The 26,387-nt window shown below is 44.2% G+C and overlaps 1 non-coding gene across 1 annotated transcript; it reads left to right on the forward strand.

The window, feature by feature from the left end:
• The first annotated feature begins 1,762 nt into the window (after nucleotides 1–1,762).
• On the forward strand, nucleotides 1,763–1,844 carry trnac-gca (transfer RNA cysteine (anticodon GCA)). Its single transcript has one exon. It is a non-coding gene; the product is annotated as a tRNA-Ser (tRNA).
• The last annotated feature ends 24,543 nt before the right edge of the window (nucleotides 1,845–26,387 follow it).

Here is a 26,387-nt window from a genome sequence, read left to right on the forward strand (position 1 = left end):
CGTTTTGTTTTATGTTTGTTGAGCACTTCCTGTGACTTGGCAATGCACTAATTCTCCAGTATGTCCTGAATTGCCTCGCTGCCGTTTCTCTGAGCAGTTCATGACATAATCGGCTTGCACTGCAGCAAAGGCAGCATGCATGCTTCGGTGTGTCTTCTGTTCCACATGAAGAGCTGTCAGTTTCTGGATTCGTTGGAGAGCTGAGGGGGGTAACATTATCCGTGCGGTATTATTCTTCACCCAAACCCTTTGATGGCAAAGTTGGGAAGGTGCTAAACGAATGGTCATTGGCAGCAAAAGTCCGGAAAGACCCTCATCGCTGGGTCAACTCGTCCCATCCACCCTCCAGAAATATAGGCAAACACGCTGACTGCGTAGCAAACAGAGTGCATTCTTTTGCAAATGGTCCATTAAAACTGGTGTCAGCTGCGGGAGCACATCAAAGATTCCGAGCATGGAAATAGACCCTACAATCGAACCTGTCCCTGCTGAACAGATAACCGAAATTAATTGAACCATATTTGCCAAAATGTGTTCCGTATCTCTCCGAACGCTTCCTGTGTATATACCCATTCGAATGCCGTTGAATTTGCCTTAAATGTGTCAAATCATTCTGCACACACAAAAATGTCTGAGTGAACTCGCTGAGTTTCTGCATGACACCATGGCCAAACTTTTGGACAAAGTTGGAAACTGCGACTAGAATAGATGGCTCTCTGATTAGCCGCAATGCACAATGGGTGGAATGGCCTTTTCCCACTTTGTAAATCTTAGAAGACAAGTAGAAAATAATCTGCAACGAAAATGTTCAGAAAGGGTGTTTTATTTACACCAAATACGATCGTATCGATCGCCTTGTCTTGTTATTTACTTGTGAGGATTCTGTGCTCTCAGCACCGTGGCCCAGATCGTGGAATGGTTTTATTGTTCAGCAAACATATCGGTGTACCAGTAATTCTGCCGATTTTCTGATGCGAGCAAGTCATTGTTTTTTCCCCAAAACATTATGAAGGCTGCAAATCTGAGCCAAAAACGAAAATTGTTTGCGGAACTCAGCAAGACTGGCAACAGAAACGTCGATTCTCCTGCTCCTCGAATGCTGCCTGATCTGCTGTGCTTTTCCAGCATCACTCTGATCTAAAATCTGGTTTCCAGCATCAGCAGTGCTCACTTTTGACTAGTTACTTCGGTGTCTCTGGTTCCCAATTCAAGAACTCCATCTCTCGCGATTTCATGTCTGTACATCCATCCTGAGGAGTTGAGAAGTGAAGGAAAGTAACTCACCCCATCCATCTCTGGGGGAATTAGGGACTGAAAGTGAATCGTATCACATTGAAGTATATCTAGATGCGACTTAATCTCTATATTTTATTGGGAACCATTTCTTTCATTGTAACCATCAGGAAAGACCCTTTCGTTTGCCACAAAAAAAAATGAATATGTCACTAACCTTTGTTTGCTTCAGGTCCAAAAATACTCAGATCAATAGCTCCCTTGCTGACCTCTGCTGGTCATGTTCGCAAAGAGGTCTAGCAAATTGCCAAGTGTGATTTTCCTGTTAATAAATAATTTTGACTCAGTTTGGCTGCAAATATCTTTTCCTACCTTTGTGCTTTTCTTTTTTTTTACATTGGTGTCTCGCACCTTACAAATGACAGCAAAGGTATGAAAGGAGATGGAAACATTTCCCTCATCAAGTCAGCGACAGCTTTCAATGAGATCACGGCTGATTTGGTCAATGCTCAGGGCTGCTGAGCTGTCTGTAGTCATGGCCGAGTGGTTAAGGCGATGGATTAGAAATTCTTTGGGGTTTCCCCACGTAGGTTCGAATCCTACTGACTACGTTATGAATGCTTTCCTGCTGGAACAATTTTTGCTCAAAAATCAGAAAACCTATTTTGCAAACCAGGCCGGTAATTTGATTAGACTTGCGAAGCTCGAGTTTTTCATCAGAAATGTTCCATATTTAAAGCGTTATCTCTATTTCTCTTTCCAGATACACTGCTCAACACATCGGGTTTCTGCAGTTGTTATTGAACGTCCTGAGCAGAAGTGCTGCTTTTCATTAGATTCCTTTAATCCCTGTCCTCTGTTCTCTGACTCGGGTCAGTGGCAACACTTCCTCCTGCTCGTCAAAGTGCTCACTCCCCACCGCTCCCTCTCCGGTCATTACAAACAACCGCAGGAAATTGCCACTTAACCGTCTTTGTTCCAAAGTGAAACTCATCAGCCTCGGGAATCTCTCCACCAAACGGGATTCTTATCCATGGACATGGTGCAAGCCAGAGGATTGTGAAGAGATACTGTGAAAATATTGTCAGTTGGCAGTTGGAAAAATGTTTAGGAAGCAAACCATATAATTTAGACTCCAGCTTTGGAAATCTTGAGAAACTCTTTGGGAAATGGAATCAGAGGAGAATGAAGAAGCGTTAAATATCGGACCGAGTAGAGGACGCGACATTGACTCTGATGTTGTCGGGACAGGAACTGATCTGAGACATTGAAAGAATTCTCGTTCCCGTACGTGAGGAATACAAACTTCATCTGGACTCTGGGACAATGAAAAACTCTGGAACACTCAAGACAATGATGTGTTTCTGTTCGCCGAGCTGGAAGTTTTTGTTGGAAACGTTTCGTCCCCTGTCTAGGTGGCATCCTCAGTGCTTGGGAGCCTCCTGTGAAGCGCTTCTGTGGTGTTTCCTGCGGCATTTATAGTGGCCTGTCCTTGCCGCTTCCTGTTGTCAGTTTCAGCTCTCCGCTGCAGTGGCTTGTATATTGGGTCCAAGTCGATGTGTTTGTTGACGGAGTTTGTGGATGAGTGCCATGCTTCTGGGAATTCCCTGGCTGTTCTTTGTTTGGCTTGCCCTATAATAGTAGTGTTGTCCCACTCGAATTCATGTTGCTTGTCGTCTGTGTGTGTGGCGACTATGCATAGTTGGTCGCTTCGTTTCGTGGCGAGTTAATGTTCCTGGATGCGGATCGTTAGCTGTCTTCCTGTTTGTCCTATATAGTGTTTGTGCAGTCCTTGCATGGGATTTTGGAAACTCCATTAGTTTTGCTCATGTTGGGTATCGCGTCCTTAGTTCTGGTAAGCTGTTGTCTGAGTGTGGCTGTTGGTTTGTGTGCTGTTAAGAGTCCTAGTGGTCGCAGTAGTCTGGCTGTCAGTTCGGAGATGTTCTTGATGTGTGGTAGTGTGGCTAGTCCTTTGGGTTGTGGCATGTCCTCATTCCGTGGTCTATCCCTTAGGCATCTGTTGATAAAATTGCGAGGATATCCGTTTTCGGCGAATACCTTGTATCGGTGTTCCTCTTCCTCTTTTTGCAGTTCTGGTGTGCTGCAGTGTGTTGTGCCCCTTTTGAATAGTGTCTTGATGCAACTTCGTTTGTGTATGTTGGGGTGGTTGCTCTCATAATTCAGGACTTGGTCTGTGTGTGTGGCTTTCCTGTGTACCTTTGTGGCGAATTCTCCGTTAGGTGTTCTCTGTACCATCACGTCTAGGAATGGGAGTTGGTTGTCCTTTTCTTCCTCTCTGGTGAATCGGATTCCTGTGAGTGTGGAGTTGATGATCCTGTGTGTTTTCTCTATTTCCGTGTTTTTAATTATTACAAAGGTGTCATCCACGTATCTGAACCAGTGTTTGGGTTGAATTTGCGGTAAGACTGCTCTAACCTTTGCATTACTGCTTCTGCTATGAGTCCCGAGATTGGTGAGCCCATGGGTGTTCCGTTGATTTGTTCGTATATCTGGTTGTTGAATGTGAAGTGTGTTGTGAGGCACAAGTCCCAAGATTTAGGAAGATGAGGTAAGATTTAGGAAAGGTAGAATGGGGTAGGAAACTGCAGGGGGTGAGCACATTAAAATGTGGAGCTTATTCAAGGAAAAGCTCCTGTGTGTCCTAGATAAGTATGTACCTGTCAGGCAGCGAGGAAGATATAGAACGAGTGAGCCGTGGTTTACAAAGGAAGTGGAATCCCTGGTCAAGAAGAACAAGAAGTCTTATGTTAGGACAAAATGTGAAAACTCAGTTAGAGCGCTCGAGGGTTCCAACGATATCAGGAAAGATCGAAACAGAGCTGAGAAGAGCCAGGAGGAGACATGTGAATTTGTTGGCAGATAGGATCAGGGTTAACCCTAAGGTTTTCCATAGGTATGTCAGGATTAAAAGAATGACGAGAGTTAAATTTGGGACAATCAAGGATAATAATGGGAAGTTGTGTGTGGAGTCAGAGGAGATAGGGGAAGCACTACATAAATATTTTTCGACAGTGTTCGCGATAGAAAATGAAAATGTTGGCGAGGAAGATACTGAGATACTTGCGTCCAGAGTACTAGAGATTGAGGTTCACAAGGATTAGGTGATAGAAATACTGCAGAGTGTGATAACAGACAAGTCCCCTGGGCCGGATGGGATCTGTCCTAGGATCCTCTGGGAAGCAAGGGAAGAGATTGATGAGCCTTTGGCATCGATCGTCAAATCATCGTTGTCTACAGGAATAGTTCCTGTGGAATGGAATATAGCATATGTTGTTGCCGTGTTCAAAAAGTGTCGTAGAGACAACCCTGGTAATTACAGACCAGTTAGTCTCACTGCAGTTGTTGGTAATGTGTTGGAAAAGGTTATTATAGGTAGGATTTATGACCATCTAGAAAAGAATAATCTGATCAGGGACAGTCAGCACGGTTTTGTGATGGGTATGCCTTGCCTAACGAATCTTATTGACTTTTTTGACAAAGTGACCAAACAGGGAGATGACAGTGAACCGGTTGATGTGGTGTATATGGGTTTCAGAAAGTTGTTCGATAAGGTTCCCCACAATGGAATGGAATTGTGGGAGAGATTGCAGCTTTGATCAGTAATTGGCTTGCCAATAGAAAACAGTGTTGTAGTTGATGGAACATGTTCTTCTTGGTGTCCAGGTACTGGCGGCGTACCACAAGGGTCGGTATTAGGTCCACTGCTGTTACATGAGATCTAACCTTGCCAATCAGTCTCCCATGGGGAACATTGTTGAACGCCTTACTGAAGTCCATATAGATCACATTTACTGCTCTGCCCTCATCAATCTTCTTTGTTACTTCTTCAACAAACTCAATCAAATTTGTGAGACATGATTTCCCACGCACAAAGCCATGTTAACTGTACCGAATCAGTCCTTGTCTTTCCAAATACATGTACATTCTGTTCCTCAGGATTCCCTCCAACAATTGGAGTATTCTTGGCAGATGCAGTTTCATGTCTGGAATGCGAGGTCATATACTTTGTTGGGAAGAATCAAAAGACACGCTACTATTAAAATCGATAGAAACGCAAAAGATGTGCAGTGCAGAGGAGTCTCAGTGTTCTTGTACATGAAACGAACAAAGTTTAATCACAAATTTATTTCTTGCTGGCAAAAGAAAGCTTTTTCTGATGCTCACAATTAAAGAGATGGTTTCCAAGAAAATAGGAAAATTAAGTCACCAGTAGAGTAAGCAATTACCAAGATATCCCTCGTGATGTTTTATGGGACATGTGGGATGTTTTTGATTATGGTTCTCCAAACGTTTTTACAATGGAACCGAGAGTTTTAGATGGGAAGTTAAGATCACGCATGACTATTGCCATTTTTGTCACTCACACACAATATTTTTTCCTTGTACGATTTATTTCGCTTTGTGGTTACTGCGAGTGGGCTTGTAAACTACACATGCTTGTGAGTTCATTCCTCACTGTTCCTCAACTCCAGCCAAACAGACTTTACATCCTTATTTCCTGAATCAAGGTAATCTATAACCATTGCAGAGATGTCATTAAAACTTCAATATTTCACAGGCCTCTGTATATCATCTTACAATATTAATTGATCCTTTACTGTACTGCAGTTGCGAATAAGAAGAGAAAAATAGCATCGAGAATGGTGGACCTCCGCTTCACACACGTGTCCTTGAAGCGAAAATGCAGATTACTGCCCATAATACGATCGTGGAAGCATGTGCCAAACCCTCAGGAAACATAGAATAAGTGCAGTGCCACAGGGCATGTCAGGGACAGCAACAGAAAGACAACAGGAATGCTGCTATGAGCTCCTATTTTGGATATATTTCTCAATGAGCAATAGAGTGTTACATGTGTTCCATCAGGAGTTACCTCACACAAGGAAGTAACCAGTGCTGCAGACGGTCATATCATCCGAGTTCCAAGCCCTGGAATCAGAGACATTCAATATCCTGTGCATAACTGCAAGGAACAGCTGTCCGAGGCGTTTACAGTCCAGATGAAATTATGAATGCAGCTCTCTAGTTGTCAGCCTCTTTCTCCTATGTCGTGTTTCGTGCAGTCCCTGCGTGGAATCTCGTCAACCACGTTTGACCTGCACATGATGCATATTGGGCCTTGTTTTCTCGTGAGTTGTTGTCTGAGTGAGGCTCTCGGTTTCTGAGCTGTCATAAGTCCGAGTGTTCGGAGGAGTCTGGATATCGTTTTCCAGAATTTGTTTTTAATACAGGGAAGCATGATTTAATAATTACCTCAAAGCATATCCTCGTTGCGAACTTTGTGTGCCATGCATCTGCGAATGAAGGTGTGTGGATATTGGTTCTTGGCAAAGAATTTGTGTGGGCGTCAGTCCAGCAGTCCCTAGTAGCAATACGTACAAACGGCAAGGGCCACACATTCGACTAGAATAGCACAACAATAATAGGACAGGGCAAGCAGAAGACAGCCAGACAATTCCTGGAAGCAGGGCACTCATCCACGGATTCCATCCGTTGGACCCAATCTGCAATCCCAACAAACGGATGCAGCGGGAGTGAAACCAAATGAATTCGGACCAAAACATGAGAGCAGCGTTTCACAGGAACCTCTGCAGCGCTGATAATGTCACCCAGACAGGCGAGGAAAAGTCTGCAAACCATCTTCCTCGAGTCACCGAACTTTTCAACAAGAAATCCAGAAGCATCCGAACTTCACATCTTTCTGCTCCAAAACACTCCGCTTTTCCACAACAGAGAATTGCACACTCAACTACCGCCTGTAAGATGAGAATACCAGCCCCCTACACTACCAAGGGCGGCAGTAAGAGTGAGGGGAAACAGCTGCCACTGTCATTCCACAGCTACAAACGCTCTCTTTGAAAGGTACATTTTCGTATGAATGTCGGGGCAGCAGTAGAATATGGGAACTTAACAGCCCGCGCTGTGTATTCATATTCTGGACAATGTGAGTTGTTCACAGTTTTCCCTGAAAGTGAGTGGACGTCGTTATTTCACCGCTGTTGTGAAGCCAGATCCTGCACTAAATCTGCTCCCTCGTTTTTTGTTGTTGTGGCTAAAAGTTGGGCAATCGCAACGTAAAACGTTGTTATATTTCTCTCATTTCCTTCACTCCTGTCCTGGTGAGGGAGGATGGAGGTTGGCTCGCTCGATCAGATGGAGGCACCAGCGCATTGTTGAGCTAATTTAATCGAGAATATAATTGGTAATATTCACTTTGCATGGTACATTTTTCTGTTATGTTTTATGTTACTTGAACACTTTCTGTTACTTGGCAATGCACTAAATCTCCAGAATGTCGGGAAGCTCCGTTTAGAATTGCTTCGGTGCTATTTGTGTGAGCAGTTCTTGACACACACGTCTCGCACTGCCTCACAGACAGAAGTAATGAGTTTGTGTGTCTGATAATTACTCTGCCTTTTGAGTTTTGCACCTGGTCCACGTTAAGAGCTGTCAGTTTTTGGATTCACTGGAGAGTTGATGGGACAACACGATTTGTGAGGTTTTTTTAGTCAACGAAATTATTTGATGGAGAACTTGGGAATGTGTCAAGGAGAATGGTCATTGTCTGTAAATGTCTGGAAAACATTCCTCTCTGTGTCATTTCAAAACATTACGCCTCAAGAAAAATAAAATTCAAACACGCTGACTTAGTAACAAACAGCATGCGTTTTTGCAAGTGGTCTATTGAAACTGTTGTCAGGTACTGGAGTGTCACAGAATTGCCGAGCACAGAAGCAAACCTTCCTATCCAACTTGCACCTACTGAACAGATGACCGTAACTAATCTAAACATATTTTTCAATATTTGTCCCTTATCTCTCCGAACACTTCCTTTCTGTATACCCATTTAGATGCCTTTGAAGTGTTGTGAGTGCACCAAACTCTGCCACTAAATGTGGCAATTTATTCCACACGCACAAAAATGTCTGTATTAAATCAAGTGTCGCTCACATCCCTTTCAAATTGTACAGCTCTCACATTAAAACTATGCTATCTCACTTTAAACTCGCGTGACTTCTGAAAAAAGTGCAGATTGACTATGTTCCCTGCTCGTCTACCTCATGATTTTGTAAACTTTTCCAAGGACATCCCTCAGGCCTGAAGCTCCAGGGAAAACTGTCGAAGAATATTCCGCTTCTCACTAATGCCCACACCGTGCAAACCTTTCAAATCGTTGTAAATATTATTTTTAATTATGCGGAGGTATTCATAGAAAGTGCCAGGGGAAATTGCCTGAACTGAGGCGATGCTGAAACATTAGTCTTGACAGGTTTGGCGCTTAGTTATCGTCAGGGAGCGTCGCTGAGTAGTTTAATGCAGGTAAAAAACAATGAATACAGATGCTGGAGACCAGATTCAGGATTAGTGGTGCTGAAGAGCGCAGCAGTTCAGGCAGCATCCGAGGAGGAGTAAAATCGACGTTTCGGGTCAAACCCTGTATTCCTGATGAAGGGCTTTTGCCTGAAACGTCGATTTTACTGCTCCTCGGATGCTGCCTGAACTGCTGTGCTCTTCCAGCACCACTAATCCAGAGAGGTTTCATGTGCTGGGTTTAGGGTCCAGTCTCTATTGCGTCGTGGGTTTGAAACCCAACTTTGCAATAGAACAACAGCAGGCAGCTTTTTATGAATGAACTACACAGGTCCTGATATTATTTTATGGGTGTATTTGTTACTCCTCGGGTCTCTCACCCTCTCTGCGATAAACACGGGTACATGAGCAACTGATTCTTAAAATAATGAGAACTACTGCTGTCCACATCCTCTCGAGCACTGTGCATTTGGATGTGTACACGCACAATTTTGCTGCCAGTTGCTGTGTCTCAAATGGTCAGAGCATTTGGCTGAAATGTTGGTTCTCCTAGCCCAAAAAGAGCACAGAGCTATACATCTCTATGACTCTATGACTCTAAGTATTGAGACCGACCATGTACTGACATACAACCTCGAGAACTCATCCATGATTGACCCTGAGTCCGCAGTGAGTGAAACGGTCACGTGCAGCAGAATGTGACCCCACTCTCTACAAGCCCCCGCTGCCAACAGAAAGGGGCTACTGCCGTTTCAATCAGCGGCTTCCTGCCCAGACCTGGGACACAGCTCATGGAAACTCCTTCCTCAGGAACGGCTGTTACCGTGTGAAAGGGTAAAAAATTCTAGTTCAAATTGGAAATGGCTTCAGAAGATTGTTCCTGTTTTTAAAAAAAATTATAATCAGAATTCCTGTCTCGAATATTAGAAGTGGCAAATTTTGTAGGCAGGTAGAACAAAGAAAGTGTTGATGGTGATGACTCTGTCTCTTCAGCAGATTGGATTCCCTATACTCTAATCAGAAATGATTTGATTTCCTGAGGTATTTTCCCGATTGATTTGCAGTCTGCCAGATTGTCTGGGAATCACTTCGGCGACCTAAGGATCAGGGTCAAAATATGAAAATATTAACAGAGAATCGTAAATCCTGGGGCAAGGCGTAAATGGATTGTAATCGTTTGAAGGAATAAATCTGAGAATTGAAAGACTTTAATAATGTTACTTGCAATGGGGAGGAATGAACGAGATTTTTGAAAATTGCCGTGTCAGCAGAATTCAACTCAGTATGAAATGATAAATTAACCAACACCAGTCCTGTCCTGGCTCGCTCAGTCGGTAGAGTCTGAGACCTTTAATCTCAATGATGTGCGGTCGAGACCCATGCAGGGCGCTGTTGTTTGTTAATATGTTTGCCACTTTCCATTAATGTTGCAAGAGCGAATTCGCTCACTGAGGCAGGTTTTGTTGACACATTTTTTCCTCCGTTTTTGATCATCTCTTAGTTTCTGAGTGAAAACTGTCTCCACTGTACTGCAGGTGCAAGAGACAAGGTTATCAGTTCAGCCGAATATGCTTTAAACGATGTCCCTTCCAAAATGTGAGGTACCATTCCAAACGTGCCCCAACCAAAATGTCCAGAGACGTCGAATGCGAATGGCCACATGACAGTGACAGCTGCATGTCAAAGGGTGCTGCAATAGAATTAACTGAATGAGAATGCTCTGATGGAAACCGAATGGAACTCTCCCTGAAATTTTCCCAATTCACTCGGTAAATGATGCTGTTGTGCACCCATATGGGTTTACGTCATGAACAGCTTATTGACAGTAACATGGATGGGGGTGATGCAGGATAGTGAGGTTTCTGTGTGGGTCAGAAGTGATTTGTTCGAACAGGGAATTCAAACGTCCACAGAGCAGACATAGCTGGTCCAGGGTCACACTTCTCCCTTCTGTTTCAGTACCAACAAAAGAAATTGCGGGAAAATCTCAGCAGGTCTGGTAGAATCTTGGAAAGGAAAACCGAGTTCAGTATTCAAGACCAGTGACATTTATTTCTCCATGTCCATCTCCGTCTACCTTTTTATTGAATATCTCCTGACTCTCAACTTGATACTCAGTTTCTCTTTTATTACTCCGTCCCCAAACATTCTCCCAGTCTCAAAATTTAATAGCAGAACTGTTTCATCTCTCACCTCGCCAAGTTATCAGAGGAGGCCTTCGAAATGCACGATTAACTCTGTTTCTATTTCCTTAGATAATGGATGGCAAGAGACCAGAAGGCATCGGAGGACAGTTAGAGCTTTCAGCTCATCTGGTCTGCCGCCATTCGGTCATGACTCATATCGTTCCCAAACTAATTTTCAGCCTTCTATCTGTGATACTTTTAGCCCCCCTGAATTTAGGATCCAGTCTTTTTCCCAGAGTGCGAATGAAACCGTCCCAACCGTCTCCACATCTGCTGGCAGCTGTTACACCGTATCTGTGTGCGATCGAGCTCAATTTCAATCCCACACAGCAAACACGTCTGTTCTGAGCAATGCAATCCCCGCTGCATGACAGATCGATCGCGTCTCTGACCCCACTGTTTTTCTGCGAGGCAGTAGTTAGCTCCTTCACCACCCACGGCAAGGACCGGTGCTTCAAAATGTGGGGACAAAGAACGATAGGCACAAGAGTTTGTACAGGTTAGGTCGAAAGGGTTATTGTGAACTTCAGTGGAGTCCCTGCTTCAGAGTCTGGGTTTGAATCGCCCAGGCCTGGATAAAATTCCAAGTCAGGTAATGAAGATTTATTTATCCTCTTCTTGTGGCTAATCTGAATGAAAACCATTTTCTGCTTCCACAGAGAGCACAGACCCGGTTCTGCCAGAAGGAATCCACTGATTGATTGCATCCAACTGAAATCATAGAGACATAGAGATGTCCTGCAGGGAAACAGACCCTTCGTTCAAACCTGTTCATGCTTACCGGAAATCCCAACCCAATTTGGTCCCTCTTGCCAACACATAGCCCATATCCCTCCAAACCCAAATGGTACTTATATACCATTTCAAATGCCTCTTGAATGTTGCAATTGTACGAGCCTCCACCACATCCTCTGGCAGCCATGGCAGCACATACACGAATAAATTGTCACTGCAAATCCCCTCTCAGGATCTCGCCTTTCTGAGCTGAAACTATCTCGCTATTCATTCAATGTCGCTATGTCTAATTCTTGGAACTCCCTCCCTATCGACATCATGGCTGTATCACTGTGTTGAGCACTTCGAGGACGAAGTAAAGTAACTTATCATCTCAATCTCTTGAGTAATTATGGTTGGGCAGTGAAGCCTATCCCAAAGAGTGACGTGCATTCTCCAGAATTTCGTTTGAAAAAGCTGCAGTTTCCAAGTGGACACCCGAAAGTGGTCCGGAACAAGTGTAAAGTTTCGAAGGGAAAGTAGGATAAACTGAAAGTCAATGATGACTGGGATGAATGAGGCAGAAAGTGAGTGAGGGGCTGTTGGTACAAGGATCAATGTCAGTGTCAATGATTTAGCCCTTCCTGCCCACTGTTAACACCGACGCACACACCACTCCTGGTAAATTCACCACAATTACCCTGGTCTCTTAGTATGAGTTTCCCTCTGTGCATATTCACGCGGTAAATCGGCCCCGAGAGGATGAACGCATATCGTTTATCCTGTCAGGTTAAAGAGGTGAAGGCATCAGTTTGAAATCAAAGCAAAAAGAGATTGCCTCTTCCTGTACATTTTCAGTGGAGAGTCGCCAGCTGTGAACTTCTTTCCTGCACAAGAGGACGTTGATATAAATTCTCATCGAGCAGCTTTGTTACAGAAAGGTGGTCTGGATAACTGTGAGCAAATACTTCATTAAATGCCCTTATTGCTTTGAAGAACAGTGTCTGTGGTTTCGTCAGTTTAAGCATATGGTAGTAACCAGGCGTTAATGGTGTCAAATGCTGTCAGATGCTGTTAAATGTTCTGTACATTGAAAGTTCATTGTTTAAACTTCTTGTAAAAGCCGTATTGTTTATCCAACATCGCGAAAGTGATGGATCAGCATGCTTTTTGTGATTGAGCTCAGTCCGTTGTTATTTCGTGCTACCAAGCCCTACCGCCTGATGTGGATCCATTCATCTATGTTCTATCCTGCTAATTCAACGCAGAGTTCTTTTTACTCTGTTCGACAAGGATTTGTCTATCTCTTCTACTATTATTCTCCGTCCGTCTTTTCAAGTTTTTTGGGAATAATGAAGAGACGCAGGAGACACTGCAGACTTGCAGGACGATGTTGTAATAATAACGCATCCAATGAGATAATTGCTCTCATTGTCTGCTGTCACCATTCATTGATTTTCGGCAAACGGCAATGGCATCATAGTAATCCTATAATTGGAGTGAAACTGCTTTTTTTATTCTGGTCTATTATGAATACTATTTAGAATTGTCAAAGCTCATTACGTTTTCAGTGAACAAATGTCACCTGATCTCAGACCTAAGAAACACAGACATTACTTGGAGACTATGAGTCCAGTTCTACACACTCTGGTCGGGGGGCGGGGGGCGGAGAAAGCCACGGAACAGCCTTCTATTTTAACACTTTTCCAAGAAAAGAAATGAAAAATGAGGGATATTGACAGACAGAGAGTGTGAGAATGTCGAAGAGAGTGAGATAGTACAGAGAGACAAAGGGAGACAAACAGAAATTCTCCATTCACCATGGCTGCTCATCGACAGAAAGGAGAAGAAAAAGGTCATGAAGGCCAGCCTTTCACCAACTCAGGGCAACAGCAACAGTATTACAGCCGATAAAGGAATTTTGCATTTTTACAGATGACGTCTGTCAGTTAATGAGAGATTCTGGTAAGTATGCTGTTTCACGAAGTGAAATTGACAATTACCCAGGGAATAAAACAATAAAAAGCATAAGTAGCCTGAATCTCTGAGAGAAACATTAAATCTCTTTGTCTCCACAGATGCTGTCAGGCCTGCAGAGTTTCTCTGTCAATTTCTGTTGTTGATTCAGATTTCCAGGATTCGTACTTCTTTGTTTTATGCTAGTCTGAATCCTGTTTGTGACAATACTCGATTAATACAACATTCGCTGCTTTGGGAAGGTTGTCAACAACATAAACGGTCAGAGGAAATCCCCCATTGCTACAGCAGTGAGACCACTGAGTCATAGAACATAGAACATAGAAGAATACAGCGCAGTACAGGCCTTTTGGCCCTCGATGTTGCGCCGATCCAAGCCCACCTAACCTATACTAACCCACTATCCTCCATATACCTATCCAATGCCCGCTTAAATGCCCATAAAGAGGGAGAGTCCACCACTGCTACTGACAGGGCATTCCATGAACTTACGACTCGCTGAGTGAAGAACCTACCCCTAACTTCAGTCCTATATCTACCCCCCCCTAAATTTAAAGCTATGCCCCCTTGTAATACCCGACTCCATACGCGGGAAAAGGTTCACACTGTCAACCCTATCTAACCCCATAATCATCTTGTACACCTCAATCAAGTCACCCCTAAACCTTCTTTTCTCTAATGAAAACAGCCCCAAGTGTCTCAGTCTTTCCTCATACGATCTTCCTTCCATACCAGGCAACATTCTGGTAAACCTCCTCTGCACCCGTTCCAGTGCCTCCACATCCTTCCTATAGTATGGCCACCAAAACTGCACACAATATTCCAGATGCGGCCGCACCAGAGTCTTATACAACTGCATCATGACCTCAGGACTCCGGAACTCAATTCCTCTCCCAATAAAAGCCAGTTCGCCATATGCCTTCCTCACCGCACTATTTACCTGGGTGGCAACTTTCAGAGATCTGTGTACATGGACACCAAGATCCCTCTGCTCATCCACACTACCAAGTATCCGACCATTAGCCCAGTACCCCATCTTTTTGTTATTCTTCCGAAAGTGAATCACCTCACACTTAGCTACATTGAATTCCATTTGCCACCTTTCTGCCCAGCTCTGCAGCTTCTCTATCTCCTGCTGTAACCTGCCACATCCTTCCTCACTGTCAACAACTCCTCCGACCTTCGTATCATCCGCAAACTTGCTCACCCAACCTTCTAACCCCTCTTCCAGGTCATTTATAAAAATGACAAACAGCAATGGTCCCAAAACAGATCCTTGCGGAACACCGCTAGTGACGGCACTCCATGAAGAAACTTTGCCATCAACTACTACCCTCTGTCTTCTTCCATCCAGCCAATTCCTAATCCAAACCTCCAACTCACCCTCAATGCCATATCTCCGTATTTTCTGCAGTAGCCTACCATGGCGAACCTTATCAAACGCCTTACTAAAATCCATATATACCACATCTACCGCTTTCCCCTCATCAACCTCCTTCGTCACCTTTTCAAAGAATTCAATAAGGTTTGTGAGGCACGACCTGCCCTTCACAAAACCATGCTGAGTATCCTTGATCACATTATTCCTATCCAGATGTGCATAAATCCTATCCCTTACAATTCTCTCTAAGACTTTGCCCACAATAGAAGTGAGACTCACCGGCCTGTAGTTACTAGGGTTATCCCTACTCTCCTTTTTGAACAAGGGAACCACATTTGCTATCCTCCAGTCTTCTGGCACTACTCCTGTAGACAAAGAGGACATAAAAATCAAGGCCAATGGCTCTGCAATCTCCTCCCTTGCTTCCCAGAGAATCCTAGGATAAAAGCCATCAGGCCCAGGGGATTTATCTATTTTCACCTTTTCCAGGATTTCCAACACCTCCTCTCTACATACCTCAAAGCCATCCATTCTACTTATTTGTGACTCAGTATTCACATCGACGACAATGCCCTGTTCCTGAGTAAATACTGAAGAAAAGTATTCATTCAGTGTCTCCCCAATCTCTTCCGCCTCCACACGCAACTTCCCACTACTATCCTTGACTGGACCTATTCCTACCCTAGTCATTCTTTTATTCCTAACATACCGATAAAAAGCCTTAGGGTTTTCCCTAATCCTAACGACTAAGGACCTTTCATGTCCCCTCCTTGCTGCTCTTAGCTCTCTCTTCAGGTCCTTCCTGGCTACCCTATAACTCTCAATCGCCCCAATTGAACCTTCACGTCTCATCTTGAGATAGGCCGCCCTCTTCCATTTAACAAGGGATTCCAATTCCTTATTAAACCACGGCTCCCTCGCACGACCCTTTCCTCCCTGCCTGACAGGTACATAATTATCAAGGACACTCAATAGTTGCTCCTTGAACAAGCTCCACATATCATTTACACTCTTGCCTTGGAGTCTACTTTTCCAAGCCACACATCCTAAGTCATGCCTCACCGCATCATAATTTCCCTGACCCCAGCTATAACTCTTGCCCTGTAGTACACACTTATCCCTCTCCATCACGAGAGTAAAAATCACCGAATTATGGTCACTATCCCCAAAGTGCTCACCTACCTCTAATTCTAACACCTAGCCTGGTTCGTTACCCAGAACCAAATCCAGTATGGCCTCACCTCTTGTTGGCCTGTCTACATATTGTGTCAGGAAACTCTCCTGCACACATTGAACAAACACTGACCCATCTAACGAACTTGAGCTATAGCTTTCCCAATCAATATCAGGAAAGTTAAAGTCCCCCATAACAACCACCCTATTACTGTCACTCATACAGTCCTTAACAGTAGACTTCCACGGAAAGTGAAATATGGCGCTGTAAGTTTTCTCAATGAATCCACTTTTGCTTTTTTCATTTGTGATCATTTTAGCTGCACATCAGTTTCTTTCTTTCTTCCATTTCTGTCAGCTTGGAAAAGGCCTTTCCGCTCTTCTGGAGTGCGGGTTGTTGGACATTCATCTTTTCGAGTCCAGAAACTACTATTTCTTGGAGGACCTTCTGCACTGCATCTCGGGTGGGGTGGGTGCGAGGCTGTACCACTATATTCACCTGTCGATAGATATCGGAGAAGGGTCTATCTATTCCACACCACCAGGCTTCTTCATCGTTCTTCTGAATCTTGGTTATTATTAACCTTGCCATGGCACCTCCTTCATTGATAAAAGGAAAGCGATATCCCGTGTCAGGTGTACCTGTAGCCGTGGTGGATACTCCTTAGTGCCAGTAACTGGGTACACAAGGATCTCTGCGTAAATATTTATTGACTTATTTATAGTGGTCCTGGTTACCAAACGGGCATGGGTGGCATGTAAATGTCAACTTAACATCCTTGGTTAAGATTGCCGTCTGCAGTTGTATTCCAGACACTCCTGCCTTCACGACTCGTCCTGCCATGCAGCCCCATATTTCTATGAGTCTTCTAATCACTACTTACACTTATTTGGATCCGGTGTTGTCCGATGTCTCCTCAAGGTCAGCTACACGGTTGCAATGGCTGGCGTGTATCAACGTGGCTCCTTCGCGATCTTAACAGCTGTCTGTGTTGCAGGGAGCCCTTGGAACGGTCCCAGCCAGCTCTTCGCCTTCATGCTTTTGCTCCTGATGTCTTTCACCACTATCCAGTCTACAGGTTCGTGATTGTGCATCTTCCCTTCTGCTGATTGGGGTAGTGCTGCCCTTCTTTTGATTCTGTATTTGAGACAGAAGTGTGGAGAGTTTTATACCGTAACATACCATCTCGTCCTCACAGTGCTCTGTTATCTGTCTTACAATCGGTCTTGGGCCAATTCCTGTATTGGGCCACCTTCCAAACAAAATTTCAAACGTCCTAAGATTTACTCTTCCTCTCGTTCATATACATTAGCACAATTGGAAATGCCTTTGTCCATGTCACCTCTGGTTCCTCACAACATTTTGCCAATTTATTTTTAAGGGTAGTTTTCTCTCTTTCCACTACCCCACCACTCGCTGGGTGATAGGCAAAATGTTGCCTCACCTTTATTCCCAAGTAATCACTGATCTGCTGTAGGGCAATATTTATAAATGGTATTCCATTGTCGCTGCTTACCCGTTCAGGGATGCCCCATCTCGGAATTCTTTCAGTTAGCAAAGCCTTGGCTACCGCACTGGCATCCTGTTTAGACTTGGGAGCACTTCCATCCCTTGGGAAAACATCAACTATTACCAGACAATGCATTTTCCCTTCGCTGGGTGTTAGTTCAATAAAATCCATCTGTAAATGTTCAAAGGGTCTTTGGGATTGGGGGTGTTCTGCCTGATTAATTTGTATTCCCTTCCCCACATTTTTAGTGGCATAGATAACAGATTATTCACATTTTTATTATGAGTAATGAGTAAATCCCTTTCTGTACCAGCATGCTGAAATATTGTCGTCCATCACCACTTTTGACAAATGGTCCTTACCGTGTGTAACTTTGGCATAGAAAGGGAATAAAGATCGTAGTAGACAGGGTTTGCCATTGGGACCACACTACATTCATTCCCTCATTCTGCACCCTGCCCTTGTCCATTCACGCTTCTCCTTCGATGTGGCCTGCAACTGTAACTCCCATAAGTCTGCTTTGGATTACAAATATTTGACATACACATGTCAAACTGATCACTTGGCGGCTGATTGGCTGCCGTCCTTGCCGCTGAGTCTACATCTTCATTGCCTTGAGAAATTGAATCATAATTTTTCCTGTGGGCTTCACGTGGACACACAGTGATTGATTTAGGCAATCGAACTGCTTTCAGGAGGTCAGAGATCTGGCAATGTTATGTGATTGGCTTTCCAGTGGAGGTCAAGAAGCCCTTGTATTTCCACAAGGATCCAAAATTATGTACAACCCCGAATGCATATCTGCTGTCGATGTAAATATTCACTGTTCTGCCTTCGGTCAATTTACATGCCTCAATCAAGGCAATCAGCTCTGCTGCTTGCGCTGACAGATGAGAAGGAAGTGATCCCGCTTTGACTACCTCGTGGGTAGTTGCTACAACATACCAGACACTGGCCTATCTCTTTGCTTCTGAATGCTGACCTATCCACAATAAAACGCCTATCCAGATTCTAAATTGGTGAATCCTACACGTCTGGTCTCGGGCTTCAAACCTAAGAACTTCAACTGTTGTTCCACAAGTTGTAATTTTGCGAGACTCGATGGCAGAGCATCGCAAGCCTACCTTTCTCACATTGTTTCTCTGTTGATGCTGCGATTAAGCATTCGCTTACATACTGCAGAAGTGCTGATCCCACAGGTTAAAACAAGAGTCTCCAGACTCCTGTGTAGAGCCTCTTTAATTATGGCGGGGACTCACAGCAATCTTGAAAATGTCACGTGAAAGTATACTATTTGCCTTTGAATGAAAAAGTGAACCAGAATTGAATGTTGGCGTGTAACGGTACACAAAACAAGGCATTTGCTAAATCCACAATAGAGAGCCATTTACATCCGGTGGAACTTGAGCCAATATAATATAGGGGTTGGGAACATTTGGGGAGTGTGGAACAACAGCGTTCTTGATAACCTGCAGGTCATGAACAAACCTCCATTCCCCCGATTCACAAGTTGTAACATCGTGTTTGCCTTTTGCCCTGAAATCAGTTGGGACCCTTCTTAATCTTGGGTCCGAGACATCTACCATAGGTAAACGCCAGACGAAACTCCTGGTGGGGATTACTCGGAGTGCCCTGTCTGCCTGAGTTAGCCAATTTAGTATCTTCCTATACGTCCTTATAACTGCATTGAAGCAGATAACCACACCGACCCTGAATTTATAATCTTTCGTTTTTTGTGCCTGTCGTACCCATTGTCCCAAATTCTGACACCTGTCGCTGGATGCCTTCGCCAATGATCCGTGAGGAAAAAAAGCCTTCCACATCAAAAAAAACAGGGTCTACTTACCGTCACAGATACTTAAAAACGTTTAAAGTGACAGCACATCTGTGATCATTCCAATAAAATTCACACAATAACAACTGATCTGGTTTAACCAATCTCCTGAACCAATCCTTCTCTTATGATTTGTCAGGATCATCGCGGTGTATGTGTGCTGTGCAGTGCAGCATATCTCCAGCAAGAAAATCGGTGTTAATGGGATTAACATGGCTACTTGCTTCCTGGGTGAGTGAATCGCTCATGGAACCTATCGCTCTCTGACATGCATCAGGGGTCGTGATTCGTATTTTCCAGCCTGCACTGTTAAATCTTCTTTTTGTATTACCTGCAAGCCCGTCGGGGTACTGCGCAAATCCGACCCCAGTCTCACTATGAGATCCCGAGACATCAGATTTAAAGAACAGAATTCCGATAACAGAAATAAGAATTGGAATGTTTCCCCATTACTGGTTTCGCACAATAGGGGTGCGGTAAATCTCTCTCGTGTCACGACTCCTGATGCACCGATTAAGTTCAGGAAGCTTCCGTTCATCTTTATTTGCGTCGACTCTCTGAACTGCCTTGATTTATGACCTGAATATGTTGCCCTTGTATCTTCCAAAAAGTAAGAGGTGCACCTTCCACATATAACATAGATGTAAGCATTGACCTATATGCATCATCGTTGTACTGAAAATATAGTTCATGCTTCGCAAACTCAATGCTCAGTGTAGAGGTGGTACATGTTTTAGTGCCAATAAGGTTAGTAGTAGAGATGAGCATAAGCGATTATTCGTTTGCAAGCATAAAGCAAAGAGGTTTACCTGTAACTTTGGGGCTGCCCACCTCCACCTCAACCTTCCTCCATTAGTCACCCTGCTGCCCAGCCTCCACGGCCGATTGAGACTGTCTGGGCGTGCACTGTCTCACTCATTGCTCTGCAAACAAAGCACCCGCCAGATTTACCTCTGCCAGCCCTTCTTTTCACGCAGCACCTCCTTCCAACGGCTGGGCGACCATTTGCATCATAGTCAGCTCAGCTTTATGTGTTTGCTGTTCCATCTTTAATTTCCGTTTTTCCTTCTCTTGGGCCAGAAAGTTTTCAGCATGTAGCGCGTGGAGTTCCATCAAATTCAGGTTTTCCCGTGTCCCAGGTAATACATTGGCAAGACGCCTCATGTAATGGGTGCCTGATAGCTTTCCCATATTCCCTTTAAAGCACAATTCGCTTCTTCTTAACAACACTTCAAGGTCAGTGGCCTGAAACATTCGAGTTCCTTTCCAGATATGGAGTTGTTTTTTTTTCTAATTCCTTGGCTGTTGATATGGTAGTTTGTTGGCCTTGTACGTCTGCTATTAGTACGGTTTAAATATACATAGATTTTCTTTCTGTCTGCAACACTTGCCCTCTGAAAAGTCAGGCCCTTACTTTTTTTGTTTCCCTGTGCTTTTATTGGTTTCAAAAGAAATGTTAATTTTCCATTATAATGGACATCACATTATTTTCACAGTTCGGTGCACCATCGAGGGACGACGTGCCTGTACTGCACTGTAACGTTCTCTGTTGTAAGATACATTTCCTGCTGGTTTCCGATGTCTCTCCTCACTGTGGAAACCTCCAGACACATCTTCCAGTGATTTGTCTGCACTTCATTCAATCCAGAAAACTGTAGTTCTTGCTGAGAATGTGATCTCTCTACAATGGAGAGAGGAAAACAGAGTCGGTGACAAAGCTGAGATCACTTAAGTTCTGTCCAGAATCAACAAAAATTACCCCGGTCTTCCACTGTCCTGTCACTTTAACATTGCATTGTGTACCCAAGCCATCATACCAGTCTCTGGTCTGCTGCAGTTCTCCTTCCAGGCACAGCGCAAGCTGGAAAATCGGCAATTCATTTTCTACTGAAAGACCATGCAGATTTCAGGACCCAACATCGAGTTCAATCATTTTGGATCCTGTCCGCCCTCTTCCACATTTTTCACCCACCTATACATCCCATCAGTTCCCAACACGAATCATTGGACTCGAAGCGTTCACTGTCCTTTCTCATCAGAGATGGACAAGAGCTGCTGATTTTGTTCAGCCATTTTGGCATTTCTTCAAAGAACATTTATTGGTCAGTTGTAATCGCAAGACTGCAGGAACCGTCTGATTGCAGGCGGAGAAGTTCACAGGAGATGAAAATAATGCCAAGGGCTGGACCATTCCCATTGTGAAGGCAGATGACTAAGCTGGGGCTGTGTAACTAAGCACAGAGAAGGCTGAGTGAGAAACTGATTAACATGCATTATGAAGCGGATAGATATGTATGACAGGAATAAGGCTTTTCGGGAAGGAATAATAACCAGTGACATAGATGAAAAGCAGGAGAAAAGCGGTTTAGAGGAGATTTAGGAAAAACGCTTTCACCCATAGAGTGTTGTTCATCTGGAATTTCTGATCTGAACGTGTGGTAATGCTCAGTGTTGTGAGGATGTTTCAGCAGTATGTAGCCGAACACTTGAAGATCCAGAGCACACGTGGATAAGGACCAGATTCTGGAAAGTGTGACGAGGTCAGACAGATGTGAGATGGATGTCCCGAACGAAATCGTTCTAAGGCAAACCTTTGTGCTGAAAACTGGGTGAGGCCGCGACTCTGTGGTGCAATCGAAAGCGCGTTGAATTTCTACGCCTTTCTTAAGACTGCCATTCAAAACTTGTGGATGCAAATCTCATCAGAGTCGAGTTTTAGTTTATGGTTTGAAAGGTGTTCAGACCAGACTCGGCTGCTCATCTGCAAAACCTATGACATTCATGAAGAAACCCAACTGGCTCCAAATGCAACATTTTCCTCTCAGCGATGAATAACCTCCATGTGTATTTATGGTAGAGATCGATAAATATGTGTTAGCCACTTGGCAACACGATGATATGGATACGATGGAAAAAGACATAAAAGTGCTGTGTGAGCTATGATGGTACAGAATGGCGTGGCCGGGCAGGAGCGGTGTTAAGAATGGCCTACTTTTGCTCCATTCTGCTTGAGTCTTTTCTGGCCCAGGTTTTTAAACAATCACAATTAGAACAATGTGAATCTACACCAATTAATATTTTCTGTCTCACCTCCACTTCGCTACCCTCCAAGCTGGAATAGATCGCTCCTGTTTCAGCTTTAGGTCAGACAGTGGAGGATTCTCACAAGTTCTCTGTCAGGCTGAACATCCCTTCACATAGGTTTCCAAGTGGACACATGGAGCAAGCGATTACATGGATGCTGGGGATTGAGGGACAGATTTCCCTCTTGCTGGGCTAGAATTCTGGCCAAGGTAATGAATGTGTATTTCTGACATTTTGGAACTTACTCTGGATTCTTGCGACTTTACTGATGAAACTAAAATTCAATTTGCCCGTGTATAACATGATTAATTTTTCACTATTTATAAAAAAAAAACATGCGACGTGTCCTTGGATGTAGTAATGCAGAAGATTGTTGACGTTGTGTACAGTGTGGGTCATTGTGCCGTATGAACATTCCAAAGGATACTGGTGAAGTACCAGTGAATCGAATTCTCTGACGAATTGATACCGATAGAAGGAAAATCCCAGTACAGTAGCGACATGACATTGCCTGTGATCAACGCAGGAAGCCATGGTAAACGAACACAGAATTCAATAATGCCTATTTTCACCACATTTTACTATGTCATTTTCCTGAACCTGATGCTCCATAATCGAAAATCCATCATCAGTATAACTTTCTCTTCGCTGTGTTTCATTTCAGATCTTCAGCAAAAAAGGAGTAATTGGTTAGAGGGGCCCAGTGGTAAGATCAGTAGCCATTGGTCATCAGTACACGGCAGCTCCAGTGGTGCAATTCGTCAGTTTGATGTAATTGCACGACAGACTGGAAGTGCGTAAGGTGCCAAAGTTGCACATTCGGTTCTCGCCAGGTGTTGGTTTCACTGATAGTGACCAGAGATGATTGCAACTTCAAGCTGAAGAACATTTCAAAGACCGAATATTACACCGCAATAAAGTTCACTTTGGCCCTAACGCTGCACCAACCTGTGATACCAATCTGACGAGCATTTTACCATCATAATCCGCAAGTTTATACAATGACCATTTAATTGCCCTGAAAGTTGTTGAGTCTACGAGTGTTGAAGACAAGGCATTCAGCACCCTTTCTACTCACTGATAAAGGAACCTACCTCGGTATCTATCACCTTCAATTTACATCGATGTGCTCTTGTGCCAAAATTACCATTTGAAGAAAAATGCCTTCACTGTCCACCTTATGGCAACCTCTGATCATCTTCTATGTCTCTCTAAATTCAGCCCTCAAACTTCTTGTCGCTATCAAAAACCGCCTCAAGTCCCTCAACCTTTCCTCGTAAGACCATTTCTCCATTGAAGGCAACATCCTAGAAAATGCCCTCTGCACCCTTTCCAATGCTTTCACATGCATCGTATAATGTGGCGACCAGAAATGCACGCAACTCTACGAGTGCGGCCACACCAGTTAATTTCTGGAGCTGCAAAGTGATAATTTCGCTCTGAAACTGAATCAATCTCCCAAGAAAAAACTAACACACCGTGCTCCTTGCAAACAAACTTGTCAACGTGGGTGATAACTTTCCGAGTTTTATATACATGGGCACCGAGATCGCTCTGCACATCTACACTTCCAAGAATATTACAATTAGCCAAAAACTCTTTATTCTTGTTGCTCCTTCCAAAGTAAATTATCTCACACTTTTCCACATTAAAATCCATTTGCCACTTCTGAGGTCAGCTCTGCAGATTATCCATGCCCCTCTGTAACCGTCAGCAGCTATTGGCACTATTGACAGCATCGTCGATCTTAATGTCATCTGCAAACTTACGAATCCATCATTCCATGCCCTAATCCAGGTCATTTATAAAAATGACAAACAACAGCGGACACAAAAATGAACCCTGTAGTACACCATCAGTTACTGAACTCCAGGATTATCATTTCCCATGAACTGCCACACTCTGTCTTCTTTCAGCGAGCCAATTTCTGATCCAAACCGCTAAACCATCCTCAATCCCATGACTCTGTATTTCATGCAACAGCCGACAGTGCCTTACTGAAAACCATATCCACCACATCAACCACTTTACTCTCATCCACCTGTTTGCATACCTTCTCAAAGACATCAATAAGGTTTGTGAGGCACAACCTGCTATTCATAAAATCGTACTCACTATCCCGAATCAACTTCTTCCTTTTTCGATGATCATAAATCCTATCTCTCATAATCTGTTCCAAAAAGTTAGCTGCAAGAAAGCTAAGGATCACTGTTCTATAATTACCAGCATTGTCTCTACTCCCCTTCGCGAAGAAGGGGACAATATTTGCTAAACTCGGGTCTTCTAGCACTAATGACATAAACACTGACGAAATAAAGCTTATCGTCAAACATTCTGCAATCTCCTTCCACGATTCGCAGAGAATCCTCGGATACATCCTGTGGAAGGCGATTTTCGTAAACAATTGAGATGTGCATGACCCTAAAGTCTAAGGGGAATAGAGCCATAGGGGTGGGGTAAAACAGGCTTCTGTATAATAAAGGATAAGACATTTGCTACAGATTGATAAGACCACTCACGTTGACAGAGTAGAAAAACAAGTCCTTGATTGAGAAGACCACTAACTCTGACAGAGAAGAATAAGTCCTTGACTGATATGACTACAGGGTAGAAAAACAACTCGGGAGACATCTGCTGCAGACTTTGTGATAAGGGTGCAGAATAAAAAAATACTGACGGTTTAGAATGTGAACCTCGTGACTCTTTAGAGCCAAAGAGGCGAGGGACTTGTGCTGTATATAATGAGAAACGTTGTTAGCCTCGGGGCGCCTTTTTCTCAGAAGGCTGCCCAACTCTGCAGACTTGCTAATAGAACTTTGTTTTCCGAAATTTGTCCAGAGCGATGATTGAGAAGCGATTTTCGTTTCTAACAAACTTGGGGGCTCGTCCGATCAACAATCCGGCCGCGGGGGGGGCTGAGGAAGGACATCGGAGAAGGTGCACCCTGCCGAGTTCGGCAGTCCCTGATTCCTTGCTTGTCGCCCCGCGCGGCTTGAGCGAGTGATATCCGGAAGGCTCAGGAAAACAAAGGAGGGGTGTGGCCGAGGCAGTGGGGACGGTTAACGATCGAGTAATTTCGGTGCACCGAACCCAGGTAAGAACAGACTTGCGGGGACCGTCTTTCCGGAGGACTGGGGACCTGCGGAGTGCCTGTAGATTTTTCTACAGAGACGTGGGACTCAGGAATCTAGAGACCGGGGCTCGTCTGTGAGAGATTTTGCAGAGACCGTGTTTGCGGAGGAACGTGGACCTACGGGGTGCCTGTGATCTGTTTCATGTTAAACATGTTAAATAAATGGGATCAGGGTAGGCGAAAAGGAAAATCTAGAAAAAGGATTGTGAAATACTGTCAGACGTGGTCCCAGAAACCTATTCAGGGAGACTCAGTGTGGTGGCCTAAATTCGGCACTGACGAAGACTGAGTTCGGCAAGCTCTAATTTTATATGTCAATTCAAAACCTAATGTTCCTCGGGAGGAAAGTGATTACGCCCTTTGTTGGCTACCGGTCGCAATATCTTGCAAAATGAGGGTAACTAATGAAGACTCGAAAGGGCAGAAAGAATGGGAACCTTTAGATCACTTACCGCCGCCCTACGTGACCCCGTCTGCCCCACAAAATAATCCTTCGGGTGGCGACGATTCAGGGGAAGGGGAAGAAAACGGGGAGGAACCACCAGGAGCCTCAGGAGTACAGACTAGATCTCAAGCTGAGAAGAGTCACAGACAAAACTCTGTCCCGATTGCAAGGATGAATCCACTCCGGGAAGTGCCCATGGGAGGCGCGGAAGGAGGGACGGGATATGTGAACGTCGCCTTAACGAGTACTGAAGTACGGAATTACAAGAGGGAGATGAAGGGCCTACTGGAGGACCCCATGGGCCTGGCTGAACAATTAGATCAGTTCCTGGGGCCGAATACTTACCCGTGGGATGAGATGTATTCCATCATGGGAACATTGTTC

This window comes from Chiloscyllium plagiosum, unplaced genomic scaffold (assembly GCF_037043375.1).
Source record: "Chiloscyllium plagiosum isolate Xiang-an unplaced genomic scaffold, Cpla_swu_hap1 HiC_scaffold_45, whole genome shotgun sequence".
Taxonomy (NCBI): Eukaryota; Metazoa; Chordata; class Chondrichthyes; order Orectolobiformes; family Hemiscylliidae; genus Chiloscyllium; species Chiloscyllium plagiosum.